Source organism: Ranitomeya variabilis, chromosome 4, assembly GCF_051348905.1.
Source record: "Ranitomeya variabilis isolate aRanVar5 chromosome 4, aRanVar5.hap1, whole genome shotgun sequence".
NCBI lineage: Eukaryota > Metazoa > Chordata > Amphibia > Anura > Dendrobatidae > Ranitomeya > Ranitomeya variabilis.
The window spans coordinates 689,056,839-689,070,783 of NC_135235.1; the positions used below are offsets into that span (position 1 = coordinate 689,056,839).

The 13,945-nt window shown below is 48.2% G+C and overlaps 1 protein-coding gene across 1 annotated transcript in view; it reads right to left on the minus strand.

Annotated features, from left to right (window-relative positions):
- Positions 1-11,368, minus strand: part of LOC143767653 (uncharacterized) — a 39,216-nt gene extending 27,848 nt beyond the window's left edge. Inside the window, exon 1 of the mRNA XM_077256107.1 lies at positions 11,312-11,368. The gene's annotated coding sequence lies outside the window, so the exon portion shown is untranslated. The remainder of the gene's footprint in view (positions 1-11,311) is intronic.
- Between the last annotated feature and the right edge of the window lie 2,577 nt (positions 11,369-13,945).

A 13,945-nucleotide genomic window follows, 5' to 3' on the forward strand; every position in this document is an offset into this window, starting at 1 on the left:
GACTGTAAAGTTCTGTAGTCTATGGTTTATTGGTGCGATGATATAAAGATGAATATGAGTGGTAAAACTATAAAAATACAGAGAGTAGCAGTCAATACTGGGCACATCATAAGAACCAGCAGCAATGATAATACAATACAAAGTGTACACTGAATACATTAATCATAAACAGCTGGGACAATATGAGTTGCAGGAAGCACAATTCTACACAGAGGTATGAATCTAAAACAAGCAACCTTGACAACGTGTAGTGAGCTGGCCGGCTGTGGCTGTTCCGTTATCATTGACATAGAATCTGTGACAGACACTGCCCCCGTGTGGCCAGAAGTTATATCTATGCTGAATGTGATTACAGAGAAACAAACTGTATTGGCTAAACTCCCCCCTGTTATGTCATGTGAACAGGAAGGGGAGGGAGAAGAGAAAGAGCACGGGAAACCAGTCGGTGCAGAGAGAGGTCTGTGTGTGCTGGCGTCCTCCTGTAGATGCGATATAGAAGGTTGCCTGATTACCCCTCTCTCTTGGAAGCTGACATCCAGATTGTTCCCAGCTCCCACACTGCGGAGCACTCAGCGGTGACATCTTCACAGATCCTGGAGCTCATGAACTGTAAGCGGGTCCTCTATTGAGAGGCCGAACATTCCACCCTTACCTGCTGAACCCCAAGGACTACAGTCTGGACCTGAGAGACAAAGTTTTGTTTAATTCCTTTTTTCTCTTCGGCTGGAGCGTCTCCCTGCTGTGACCGACAGGCCTGCGACGTGGGAAGATAACCTCTTGGAGCAAAGAAACTGGTAACGTGTGTATAGGGACAGTGAGGGATAGTTTGTTATCACACGTTATTTCTGTGAATAAGCATACTTTGTACTGTCTATTATTGTGTTCTGCTGTGTTAAGAAAAATGTATAACAGTAAAGATACGTTTGTTAAGATGGAATCTGAGTGTGGAGGTTTTGCTGGGCCAGATCATGGATATGCACGGGCGGCCTTGCCCTCGGACACTTCATCTGGCGTAGTCGGCAGGATCTGTGCCCAGCAAGATTCCCACCCAGGCCCAGTGTACAGTCAGAAACCGCTGCCGGTGTCCATTGTAAACCAGGTCAGGAAGTTTGGCGGGCGAAACTACCCCGTACCAGAGTGGGCGGAACAAGTGCGGATACTGGGAGAAATGTATAATATTGACCCTAAGACCTTGGCAGAAATGGCGGTACTGACGCTAGAGGGGGAGGCATGGACGACAGACTGGAGACGGTCAGGGGGCAGCGTGCGTTGGAGGATTTGGTGCAGGTGCTGGAAAAGACCTATGGACCTACTACGTACCAGGGAACACTGCGATACCTGTTCTTCAGACGGACACAGCTTCAATGGGAGGACATTCCCCAATATGCAAATGCCCTTCAGGTACTCCTTGAACAAGTCTGTGCAAAAGGGGAACAACTGGCTACTATAGCTCCTTGTGACCTGGTACTGAGAGACCAATTCGTTATAGGGCTGAGAGACCAGTATCTTAACCGTATGCTACAGGACTTGATTCGGATGACGCCGACTCTCACCTTCGCTGAAGTCAAGCAGGAAGCCATAGAACGTTCTAGGGGACCCGTCATGGATGTGGGGACTCAAAGCGCGCGTGCAGATCCATATTAGACATTAAACAGCCCAACAGTGACACCGAGGAGCTGAAACAGATGGTAGCAGATTTACAGCAACAGGTGTCACAGTTAACACTAGAACGACAGAGAGACCAGCGGATACGACCTAGCCATCCCGCGGGACCGTGTTGGTCATGTGGTGACCCTCGCCACAGGGCGAATCGTTGTCCTCAACGAACAAACCATCAGTTACCACGACGAACAGAATATCAGCTACATCCACAAGCAGAGCCACCACGCCAGGTCTCACCACAATGGCCGCCGTTAAACTAGACACCCCTGCAGCTGAGGTTCGAACAGCAGGGGGGGACAGAGAATGGGGTGTAGAAAAACAGAGCCAGCAACGGAGTACTCTTGCCTCGAGTAGTCCTACACTTGAAGTTATTCTGGAGGGAGTTGCAGTGCAAGGATTGATGGACACTGGGTCGCAAGTGACCACGATCTCTGAACAGTTTTATGAAAAGTACCTCAAACCAAGAACTGCTTGTGATCCAGATACCACCATTAAGATTATTGCGGCTAATAACCTACCTATTCCAGTAACCGGAGTCGCCTGGATGGATACGAAGGCCTGCGGACAAGACCTAGGGAAACGAGGAATCGTCATTGTCAAGGAAGGCTTCGGCTCCGAGACCCCAGTGATAATCGGAATGAATATCTTGAAAGACCTGGACCTTATGCTGTTGACAAGAAAAGGGCCCAAGTACTGGCAGAAAGTTACCAAACATAAACCGACTCGTCTGGCGTTCCAACGCGTAATCCGGACCGTTGGACTTCAACAGATGGCAAAGGAACAACTACCCCTAGCAGCCATTAAAGTGCCCCGCCGTACCCGGATTACTTTGCCCGCTGAAAAAGAGACAGTCATTTCCCTGCCTCTTAACACCAACCGACAACTTGAAGGAGTTGAAGTGTTAATCGAGCCGAGGGCTCCAAGTGGGAGTAAGCTAAACCCACTAGTCGCCCGCACCCTAGCCGTCGTGAGGAACGGAAGAGTCCCTGTCAGGCTAAACAACACCGCAGACGTAGGTGTAGCTCTTGAGGCTGGCATGCAACTTGCCAGAGTATATGCTCTACCCACAGAAGTAAACCCCATGGGACCCTTACAATTCACCCCGTCAGCGTTACTGATGGAACGCTGTCTGGGAGATTTCAACTTCGAATTCACGCTGATATACCTTGATGACATCGTGGTATACTCCGCCACCTTCGAGGATCATCTTCACAAGCTTGGCAAAGTGTTCCAGCGCTTGAAGAAACACGGCTTGAAGTTGAAGCCCAGCAAGTGCCGTCTATTCCAGCAGGAGATCGATTACCTGGGACACCGGATCTCGGCCGAAGGTGTCCAACCCTCTCCAGAGAAGATAGCAGCTGTCCAAGAGTGGCCACAGCCAACTACCATCAAAGAAGTCCAGGCTTTCCTGGGGCTAGCAGGCTATTACCGCCGATTTGTCAAGGACTTTGCCCGGCTTGCGGAACCACTGCATGAGACCCTCCGAGGGACCGCGAAAAGTCCCAGAGGACGACACATCAGCTGGGGGCCCGACCAAGAAAAATCCTTCCGGGCGCTTCAAGCTGCTCTGACATCACCCCCTATTCTGGCATATGCAGACTACACCTTGCCGTTCCAGTTATACACCGACGCCAGCCTTCAAGGTCTCGGGGCGGTCCTCTCCCAAGTCCAAGATAACAAGGAACGCGTAATAGCCTATGCCAGTAGATCCCTCCGTGACACCGAAAAGAACCCCGTCAACTACAGCTGTTTCCGCCTGGAACTCCTGGCCCTGACCTGGGCTATGACAGAGAAATTTGCTGGCTACCTGACAGTGGCGGAGGTGCTGGTCGTGACAGACAACAATCCTCTTGCCCACCTAGAAAATGCCAAACTAGGGGCAATGGAACAGCGCTGGATGGCAAGGCTCTCTAGATTCCAATACAAAATTAAATACAGAGTGGGGACGGAGAATCAGAATGCTGACAGCCTTTCCAGAGTGACATCATCCCTGCCAGTGGGGGACCGGGATGAAGAGTTGGAGGAAGATGAACTGCCCGACTTTGCCCGGCTAGCTAAACAAATAGAAGATAGCCGCCAGTATGCTGTAGGTGGGATCGAAGCCGTAGTGGGGTCCCCCCTGTCCCAACAAGAATGGGCCAAGCTTCAAGATCGAGACCCTGAACACGTCTTACTGAAACAGTACGTGAAGACACAAGAGAAACCACCCTCCGAAGTAAGAGCCCGACTATCAACCAGGGCCTCTGCCCTACTTGCCCAATGGGATCGGCTGATCGTGAAGGATGGAGTCTTGTATCGCAGGGCCCTTTTATCCCATATGCTGGAAGAATGTTTGCAGATTGTCGTCCCGATGCAGCTAGCCCATGAGATGGTGGCTGAAGCCCACAGAAGGAACGGCCACTTCGGCATAGACAAGACCCTCCGGTGGACCCAGCAATTCATTTTTTGCCCAGGACTCCGTAAGCTGGTTGAAAACGTCTGCCTAAGATGTCGTACATGTGAACTCCACAAGTCTACTGAGCAGCGTGCACCCGTCCAGACTATTAGCACATCCAGGCCCCTTGAGTTGTTGATGGTGGACTATCTGTTGATCGGTACGGCGAATAGTGGCTACCAGTACTGTCTGGTGATGGTGGACCACTTCACGAAATTCGCCGTCGCTGTTGCTACCAAAGATCAGACTGCCGAATCAGCTGCATAGGCCATCTGTCAACACTTCGTTCGGGTCTACGGGTGTCCGGAGCGGCTTCACTCTGATCAGGGGGCGTGTTTCGAAGGGCGAGTCATTGAAGAACTTCAGCAGATGTATGGAATCAAGAAGTCCAAGACCACCCCGTATCATCCACAAGGGAATGGCGGGTGTGAACGTTTCAACCAGACCCTCTTACAACTGATCCGAACCTTAGCAGAAGACAAAAAGCCCGACTGGCCTCGATTCCTCCCAAAACTGCTGTGGGCCTATAACAATCAAGTCCATTCTGTCACCGGATACACGCCTTACACCCTCCTTTTTGGCCGCCCAGGCAAAGGCATCCATGAGCTACACCTGTCTAACTCTGATGAAGACACCTGTGGTACCTATCCTTCCTGGCTACAAGCACACCGTCAAAGGATGGAAACTGTCTACCGGCTGGTGGAACAGCAGATCCAGGACCAGGTCCACGTTGATCCACTTCCAGTACAAGAAGACCTACTCAGTGTGGGTCAACTAGTCCTAGTTCGTATAAAGAAACCGCAAGGAAAACTCCGGCCCAAGTGGGAGTCCGAAGTCTATCGAATAATTGGACACCCGTACCCTGGTGGCCCCGTCTACCAAGTACAAGGCGAAGACAGCGGCAGCCTCCGCACCCTGCACCGTAACATGTTGCGCCCCTGTCGTTCTCAGCCTGACTCCCCTCCTATAATGCCTAGAGAGACGGATATCACTAATACTGTGGGAGACACCGATACCGGGGATGTAGAGGTGGAAGACATCCCTACCCCTGCTCGCCTGACTGACGCGTCTGAACCCCTTACCTCCTCGACTGACTTACCGACTGGGGCGGAGAGTGGGGTGACTGATCGGGGAGAGAGACTAGCACCCGTTAGGCGGATAGCGAGGACCACCGCAGGAGTGCCCCCGGGACAGTCCTACAGAGACCAATATGTGTGGCCCTTTTCACAGCCAGGTCCTACAACCTCCACAGCCATCGCCGCCCTGGAGACAGTCGTTGACAGGGACTGCCAACCTTTAAGCGGGGGGGCGTGTAGTGAGCTGGCCGGCTGTGGCTGTTCCGTTATCATTGACATAGAATCTGTGACAGACACTGCCCCCGTGTGGCCAGAAGTTATACCTATGCCGAATGTGATTACAGAGAAACAAACTGTATTGGCTAAACTCCCCCCTGTTATGTCATGTGAACAGGAAGGGGAGGGAGAAGAGAAAGAGCCCGGGAAACCAGTCGGTGCAGAGAGAGGTCTGTGTGTGCTGGCGTCCTCCTGTAGATGCGATATAGAAGGTTGCCTGGATTACCCCTCTCTCTTGGAAGCTGACATCCAGATTGTTCCCAGCTCCCACACTGCGGAGCACTCAGCGGTGACATCTTCACAGATCCTGGAGCTCATGAACTGTAAGCGGGTCCTCTATTGAGAGGCCGAACATTCCACCCTTACCTGCTGAACCCCAAGGACTACAGTCTGGGCCTGAGAGACAAAGTTTTGTTTAATTCCTTTTTTCTCTTCGGCTGGAGCGTCTCCCTGCTGTGACCGACAGGCCTGCGACGTGGGAAGATAACCTCTTGGAGCAAAGGAACTGGTAACGTGTGTATAGGGACAGTGAGGGATAGTTTGTTATTACACGTTATTTCTGTGAATAAGCATACTTTGTACTGTCTATTATTGTGTTCTGCTGTGTTAAGAAAAATGTATAACAGTAAAGATACGTTTGTTAAGATGGAATCTGAGTGTGGAGGTTTTGCTGGGCCAGATCATGGATATGCACGGGCGGCCTTGCCCTCGGACACTTCAAATGTACAGTGCAAGAAATACAAACTAAGATGGAGGATTACAGAGCACAATACACCTGTACTAACACAATACTATAACAGTGACTTATATAAACAAGCTTTAACATAAGCACATAGTCAAGACTACAATTCTCACCGGATTAGCTGAAGGATGGGGATAGTAGTAAGAAGTGAGCAGAAGCAAAAGACACGTGTCTTGTCTGCATAGAGGTCTCTTGTCTGCAGGGAGTCCAGGCTTGTTTAAAAACATGTCTCCTTCACAGAGGAGCAAGGGATGGTCCCACAAGCACACTGAACTTAAAGGGGAAGACACCTGCATCTGTAAGAATGCTGCCAGAAAGTGCTAAACATATTTAAACATCATAAAAGGATAACATCACAGCTTATAGGTCGTAACACGTGTCAAACTACAAATACTTTCTCTTACTGAGCATAAATTGGCAGAACAACCTATATATTTTAGGCCATAGACAACAAGCAGTTTCTTCCTCGGAGTCGGCAGCTGAATACGTTTCTCATAGACTCATCTTTACATTGGGAGGCAGATTTTTCTATTACTAGAAAATCATCTAGATAGGGCACAATTAGTGTATCCTGTTGACATAGATAAGCCATCACCTCCAGGATAAGTTTCATCAATACTCGAGGAGCCATCGAAAGGCCAAAAGGCTTTGCTGCAAACTGGAAATGTCGGGTTTGACCTGCCAGATTGACTGCCACCCTGAGGTACTGCTGGTGTCCGGCATGAATAGGAAGATGATAATATGCATCCCTCAAGTTTAGTACAGCCATAAAACATCTGGGGAACAAAAGTTTGATAGTAGACCTGATTGATTCCATCTTAAAAGGTACGTTCATACAGAAAGGTATTCAATTTCATAAGATTTATTATAGTACGGAATGAACCATCAGGTTTGGGGACCAGGAATAAAATCCCCTTCCTTCCTGTGAACCTTTGGCACTTCTACCAGAACCTTTTTGGCCAAAAGACTGAAGAATTCTAATTGGAGCGCCTCCTGTTTTTCTAGCGCTCTAAGGGATGTCCGTATGAATGTATCCTGTGGAATCCGACAAAACTCCAATTTCAACCCAGATTTTATTAGGTGAAGGATCCACTGACTTGCTGTTATATGCCTCCATTTGTGGTGAGAAAATCTTAACCTACCACCTACTGGGGTTTTTATACTATCGGTATCTATTATGTCTAGTTGTATCGCATCCACAAAACAAGGCACCTCTTTGCCTTGTTTCTTTTGAATCCCAGCGGTCTTTTTACGGCTCATATGGCTTCCTTCTATTAAATGGTCGTCTTCAGGAACTCACCCTGACATTGGATAGTACAAAGTCTAGATTTGAACTGTGCATCCCCTTTCCAGCCCTTTAGCCTGAGGGCTCTTCGAGCCGCGTTAACCAGGCCGGCCGACCTAGCCGCCAGATGCAAAGAATCTGCTGATGCGTTGGCTAAAAATGCTGCGGCATCTTTGATCAATGGAATTGTCTGTAGGACTTTTTCTCTTGCCACCTTCCCTTTGACCTGTTGCTCCAGCTGATCTAACCAGACTAATAGGGATCTTGCCGTGCATGTGCCAGAGATGGCAGGTTTGAAAGCTCCCGTGTTTGTTTCCCAGGACCTTTTAAGCAAGGCATCAGTCTTGCAGTCCAGTGGGTCCGACAAGACCCCCTGCATCCTCCACTGGTAGAAACGACTGTTTTGAGGTGGATGCAAAAGCCTTTGGAACCTTAGACCATACGGCCAGTTCCTCGTCACTAAAAGGGTAACGCCTTTTAGAAGAGGATGGGCGGAATCCTTTACCTTGTCTGTCCCATTCCATTTTAACAAGGTCCTTAATGGCAGAGACCACTGGAAAGGTCCGCCGCTTCTTCTGTGCTAGTCCAGCAAACATTATATCTTGTGCGGACCGAGACTCTTTCGTGTCTGGGCACCCCATTGTATTCCTAACAGATTTCACAAGATTATCTATGCTATCGATGGGGAAGCAAGTTCTGCCCTCGTTGTCTGATGACCTAGATGACGAACCAGAGGTACAAGATGATCGGATCAAGCCCTCTTCGGATCCTGAACTTAAGACGGGGGAGGGGACTCTGTTCCCCTGTTTCTTTGAACCTTTGCACTCCAGAGCCTGAATTTCCTGTCTGATCAAGGTTCTGACATTTGTGGTTGCTACTGCAGCCTGCTCTTGCAAGGTCTGATCAATGCAACCTGGGCACAACCGTTTGGGGTATGAGTCAGGAAGGGGGTGTATACACAGGGCGCATTCCACATGTTTCAACTTATGAGTTTTCTTAGCCTAGGAGGGAGAGGTATAGAGAAGGAAGGGGTCAGCTTAATAGGTAGAGGCTTGTTCACACTCACCCAGTGAAGCTATAATGGTACCGGTTCTGGAGGGGGAGACGCCATGTGGGTTCAAGGTAGATCCACTTCTCTACTCCGTTGCCCTGTGCCTGTGGAAGTCTCCTCTCTGGAGTGTCCACTCTTCTTGGTACTGCTGCTTTTTGTACTGCCACTGTGGCCACTCCTGGCACTTTTAATACTCCTAGTGCTGCTACTCTTAGTGGCGCTGCTCTGCTCCACCACTGGTGGGTGCACCTCATGCGCCGGGGACAACATAATGAGCACACCGCTCTGTGTACCACCGGCATTTTAAAGCATGGCGCCATCAAAAAAGGTCAGACACGCCGGAGATCACTAACTGTGGCCGCGCCGCTGCCCCGCTTCCACTACCGAACGTGTCCTCGGGAGGCCGAGTCATCTCCCCGAAGCCTGCCGGATAGTGTCCAGACAAGGGGGAGGCTGCATGCAGTGGCTCCCCCGCCGCTGCTTCTGAAACCGCAGCCCCTGCTGTTCCCACAAAGACCACACAGGCGGGTGCATTGGCCCAGGAATCTTCATTTCATGCAGGTATTCCAGGGAATCCTATAGGAACAGGAAACCAACTGAGGAGGAGAGGGGGACCGCCCCTTTTATTTCTGTAGGTTTCTTGTTCCTATAAGCGGATCCCCCTCTCATGTGGGTGCTGTTGTGGCGAAGAGTAAAAAATTCGATATTAAAATGTTTCAAAAGGAAATTGGCTCCAACAATTCTTGTAAAAAGAAAAAACATAAAAAAGGAAAAGACACATTTTGCATTTTTTTTTACATGTTAAAGTGAAAAAAATATATAGTTTTAGCAAAAAGAAATATCCGCCACTATGTGGAAAACAGTCACTGTACAATGTTAGTCAAGTCTCGTCCATAACAACTATATTATACTATATTATCCTATACACAGTGGTGTATATAGAAATCACAGGTCCCACAGCAATAGCTGTATTTGGGTCCCCTGACCTCACAAGGAAATAAATATACAGATACAGTATATATTTTTGATGGAGTCATATCTCCCGATTCTGAAGACCGCATGCTGCCTTTGTCAATTCAAGTCTGCAACTAGATATATTTCTCACTTACTAATCCCTGTCATACTCATCACCAGGAAATTTTTCTCCTGGTGACCCAGGTAGCTCAGAATGAGGTCTCCCATACAGTATGATGGCCCCCACAGCACCTCACACAATATTATGGCCACCACAGCCTGCTACACAAAATAAGGACCACCAACTCAGTATGGAGGGGACTGCGGTACTCTGGGAACATTATACTGTGTATGGGGAGATGATGGTACTTTGGTATGGGAACAGTTTACTATGTGTGGGGGGATGATGGAACCATTGGAGCATTATACTGTGCATGGTGGAATGGCGGGGCGGTGGGAACACTATCCTGTGTGAGGGGAATGGAGTTGTCATGGGAACATTATAATGTGTGTGGTGGGATGGCGGTACTGTGGGAACATTTTAGTGTGTGGAGAGAATCTTGATACCGTGAGACGATTATACTGCGTGTGGTGGGTTGCTGGTACTACGGGAACATTATACTGTGTGTGGGGGGAGGGCGGTAACATGGAAATATCTTTTGTGTGAGAGAAGTCAGCACTGTTTGAACATTATACTGTGCGAGGGGCATCATACATACTACATAGGGTGTTTTATAAAGGTGTGCGAGCGAGAATTCTCAACACTGTGCGGCATTTATACAAGAAGACTGTCATTCTGGAGGGACACTGAGGAATCAATGGGAAAAAGGAGAGTTTCATGAAGGAACAGTTTAGATCAGTGTTCCCCAACTCCGGTCCTCAAGAGCCACCAACAGGTCATGTTTTGAGGATTTCCTTAGTATTGCACAGGTCATTGAATGCTTGCCTGTCCAGGTGATGCAATTATCACCTGAGCAATACTACGGAAATCCTGAAAACATGACCTGTTGGTGGCTCTTGAGGACCGGACTTGGGGAACACTGGTCAATACAACAGTCAAGACAGGGGCCGGTTGAAGTGAAGGCATTTCAGCAAGCCTTGGTAAACTTTGTCAGGAGGACATGTGGCCTAGCGGGAAGAACCAGAGACCCCACTATGGCCGGTGTTCGCAGAAGAGAAAGTGTTGTTGCCTATATGTGTCAGGACCATCACTCTTGTCAATAGCTAACATAACATGTGGTTAGAGGCTGCTATTACAGTGAGAGTGAGCCGGAGAATTCATTGTATATCTGATATTGTATGTTTCACCTCATAATCACCCTGTTTTGCATTATTCACTGTTGCCATAGTTTTCACGATTCCTATTATCAGGGAAATAAATAATTATATTGGTTACTTCTACCTTGTGTTTTTTGTATCTGGTCACTAAATACAGGAACATAATGGGGCAATACACGGTGTGGGGGGATGGCGGTGCTGTAAGAACATTACCGTGTTGGGTGCATTATACTTACTGCATAAGGGGCATAATGCGGGCATTGCTCTTTGGGGGGGATGGCAGTACTGTGGGAACACTATACTGTATGTGGGGGGGATGTCAGTAATGTGGGGGCATTGCACTACGTAGAGCCAAGAATGATGCCCTGTATTATGAGAACAATCCGTTCCCTCACTTCCTGTCTTCCATAGTTTAGTGGTATGAACTATTACAGGAAACAGAACAAAAACAATATGATTCTTATTAAGTGACAACAAAAACCCCCAAAAGAGTCTCAGTGCTGAAGGGGTTAATGTCCCCCGCGCTCAGTAATGGGGAATCTCCAGCACTTACCTCCACCTGCAAAGCCGCACTCCACATATATGGCTGCTCTGTGCGCACAGGGCCTGTGATGAGGTCACAGGAGGGGAGGAGTCAGGGGTCACATGATCAGGGGCCTCAGGGAATGATATGCGGACTAGATGCTACATGGAAACTTCTCCTCAGGCCAGTCTCACACGTCCAGATGATTCCGGTACCGGAGAAAACGGTACCGGAGTTATCCGTGTCCGTGTGCTCACGTGGAAGATCAGTGTGGCACACGTGCGGCAGCCTTGTGCCGCCTGAGGACCACACAGACCGTGCAGGAGAGACACCGCTACAGTGAGCACTGTCCCCAGCGTGTGGTGCTGAAGGCGGCATTCATCTCTTCTGTCCTGCTCGGCTGAAAGCACCAGGGCTCACGGGGGTGGGGAGGGGTGGGACGCGGGAGGTGACCCCAAACTTTATTTTTAACAAAAAAAAACTTGATCTTTCATCCCTTCTCTCCTGCAAGCGCTGCTTTCAGCCGAGCAGGACAGAAGGGATGAATGCCGGCTTCAGCACCACACGCAGGGGACAGCGTTTAACTGTAGCGCTGTTTCTCCTGCGGCGGTACGTGAACACGGAGGAGAGTGCACACTGTTCTCCGTGTGCACGTGTGCGGGACGCTTTGCGGACCGTGCTGCCGGAGAAAAATGGACATGTCTCTGTGTTTTGCACACGGTCCGTGAAAACACGCAGGCATGTGCATAGACCCATTCATTTGAATGGGTCTACGTGTGTCAGTGTCTCCGGTACGTGAGAAAACTGTCACTACATGTACCGGAGCCACTGACGTGTGAAACCAGCCTTAGTGACATTTCCGCCATTATTTCCCCTCACTACTGGCACAATTACCCCGCGCCTTATATATATATGTGTGTGGAATGTAATGTGTGATTTCTCTGCTTGGAGACAAATAGACCCCACACATGAGGGAATTATTAGCCCCCTTATTTTCACAAGGGTAACCGGACGTATACTATATGGCGGCATATTTCTCTTGACTTATTGTGCTTCATTACAGTGGTAAAATTTCTTCTATGTGACTTGTGTTTGTGAAAAAAATCAGAAATTTGGTGAAAATGTTGAAATGATCAAACTTTTAATTTTTATGCCCTTAAATAAGAGAGAGATGTCAGACAAAATAGTTAATAAATAACATTTCCCACATGTCTACTTTATATCAGCACAATTTTTGAAACATCATTTTCTTGATATTAGGAAGTTATAAGGGTTAAAAGTTCACCAGCAAATTCTATTATTTTTACCAACAAATTTACAAAGCCATTTTTATAGGGACCACCTCACATTTGAAGTGACTTTGAGGGTTCTATGTGGCAGAAAATAACCAAAAGTGACACCATTCTAAAAACTGCACCCCTTAGGCCACGTGCACAAGTTGCGAAAAGTGGTGTAAATTTTCCGGACTGATTTTGGTAAATCCGCAGGTAAACCGCACTGCGGATTTCCTGCGGAATTACCCCGGATTTATCGCAATTTTTTGCGGATTTTGTGCTGACTCCACCTGCGATTTTACACCTGTGGATTCCTATTATGGAGCAGGTGTAAACTACTGCGGAATCCGCACAAAGAATTGACATGCTGCGGTATAAACAACGCTACGTTTCTGCGTGTTTTTTTCCACAGCATGTGCACTGCGGATTTTGTTTTCCATAGGTTTACATGGTACTGTAAACGCATGGAAAACTGCGGCGAATCAGCAGTGGCCAATCCACTGTGGACTCGCAGCAAAATCCGCAACGTGTGCACACAACCTCAAGGTGCTTAAAACCACATTCAACAAGTTTTTTTAACCCTTTACGTGCTTCACAGGAATAAGTGGAATGTCGAGGGAAAAAAAATGGACATTTAACTTTTTTTTCACAAAAATTTTACCTTAGACCCAAATTTTTTTTGTATGTACCCAGAGAAAACAAACTGCAAAATTTGTTGTGCATTTTCTCCTGAGCAAGCTGGTACCCCATATGTGGGGAAAATTACTCTTTGGGTGTAAGATAGGGCACAGATGGGATGTAGCTCCATTTGACTGTGTGACTGCAAAATTTGCTGGTATCATTAGCGGACGTCATGCACGTTTGGACAACCCCTAATGTGCCTAAAGAGAGGAAATACACCACAAGTGACCAAATTGTGGAAACTAGACCCCATTATACACTCACTGGCCACTTTATTAGGTACACCATGCTAGTAACGGGTTGGACCCCTTTTGCCTTCAGAACTGCCTCAATTCTTCGTGGCATAGATTCAACAAGGTGCTGGAAGCATTCCTCAGAGATTTTGGTCCATATTGACATGATGGCATCACACAGTTGCCGCAGATTTGTCGGCTGCACATCCCTGATGCGAATCTCCCGTTCCACCACATCCCAAAGATTTCATGTTGTTTACGCCAAATTCTGACCCTACCATCCGAATGTCGCAGCAGAAATCGAGACTCATCAGACCAAGCAACGTTTTTCCAATCTTCTACTGTCCAATTTCGATGAGCTTGTGCAAATTGTAGCCTCAGTTTCCTGTTCTTAGCTGAAAGGAGTGGTACCCGGTGTGGTCTTCTGCTGCTGTAGCCCATCTGCCTCAAAGTTCGACGCACTGTGCCTTCAGAGA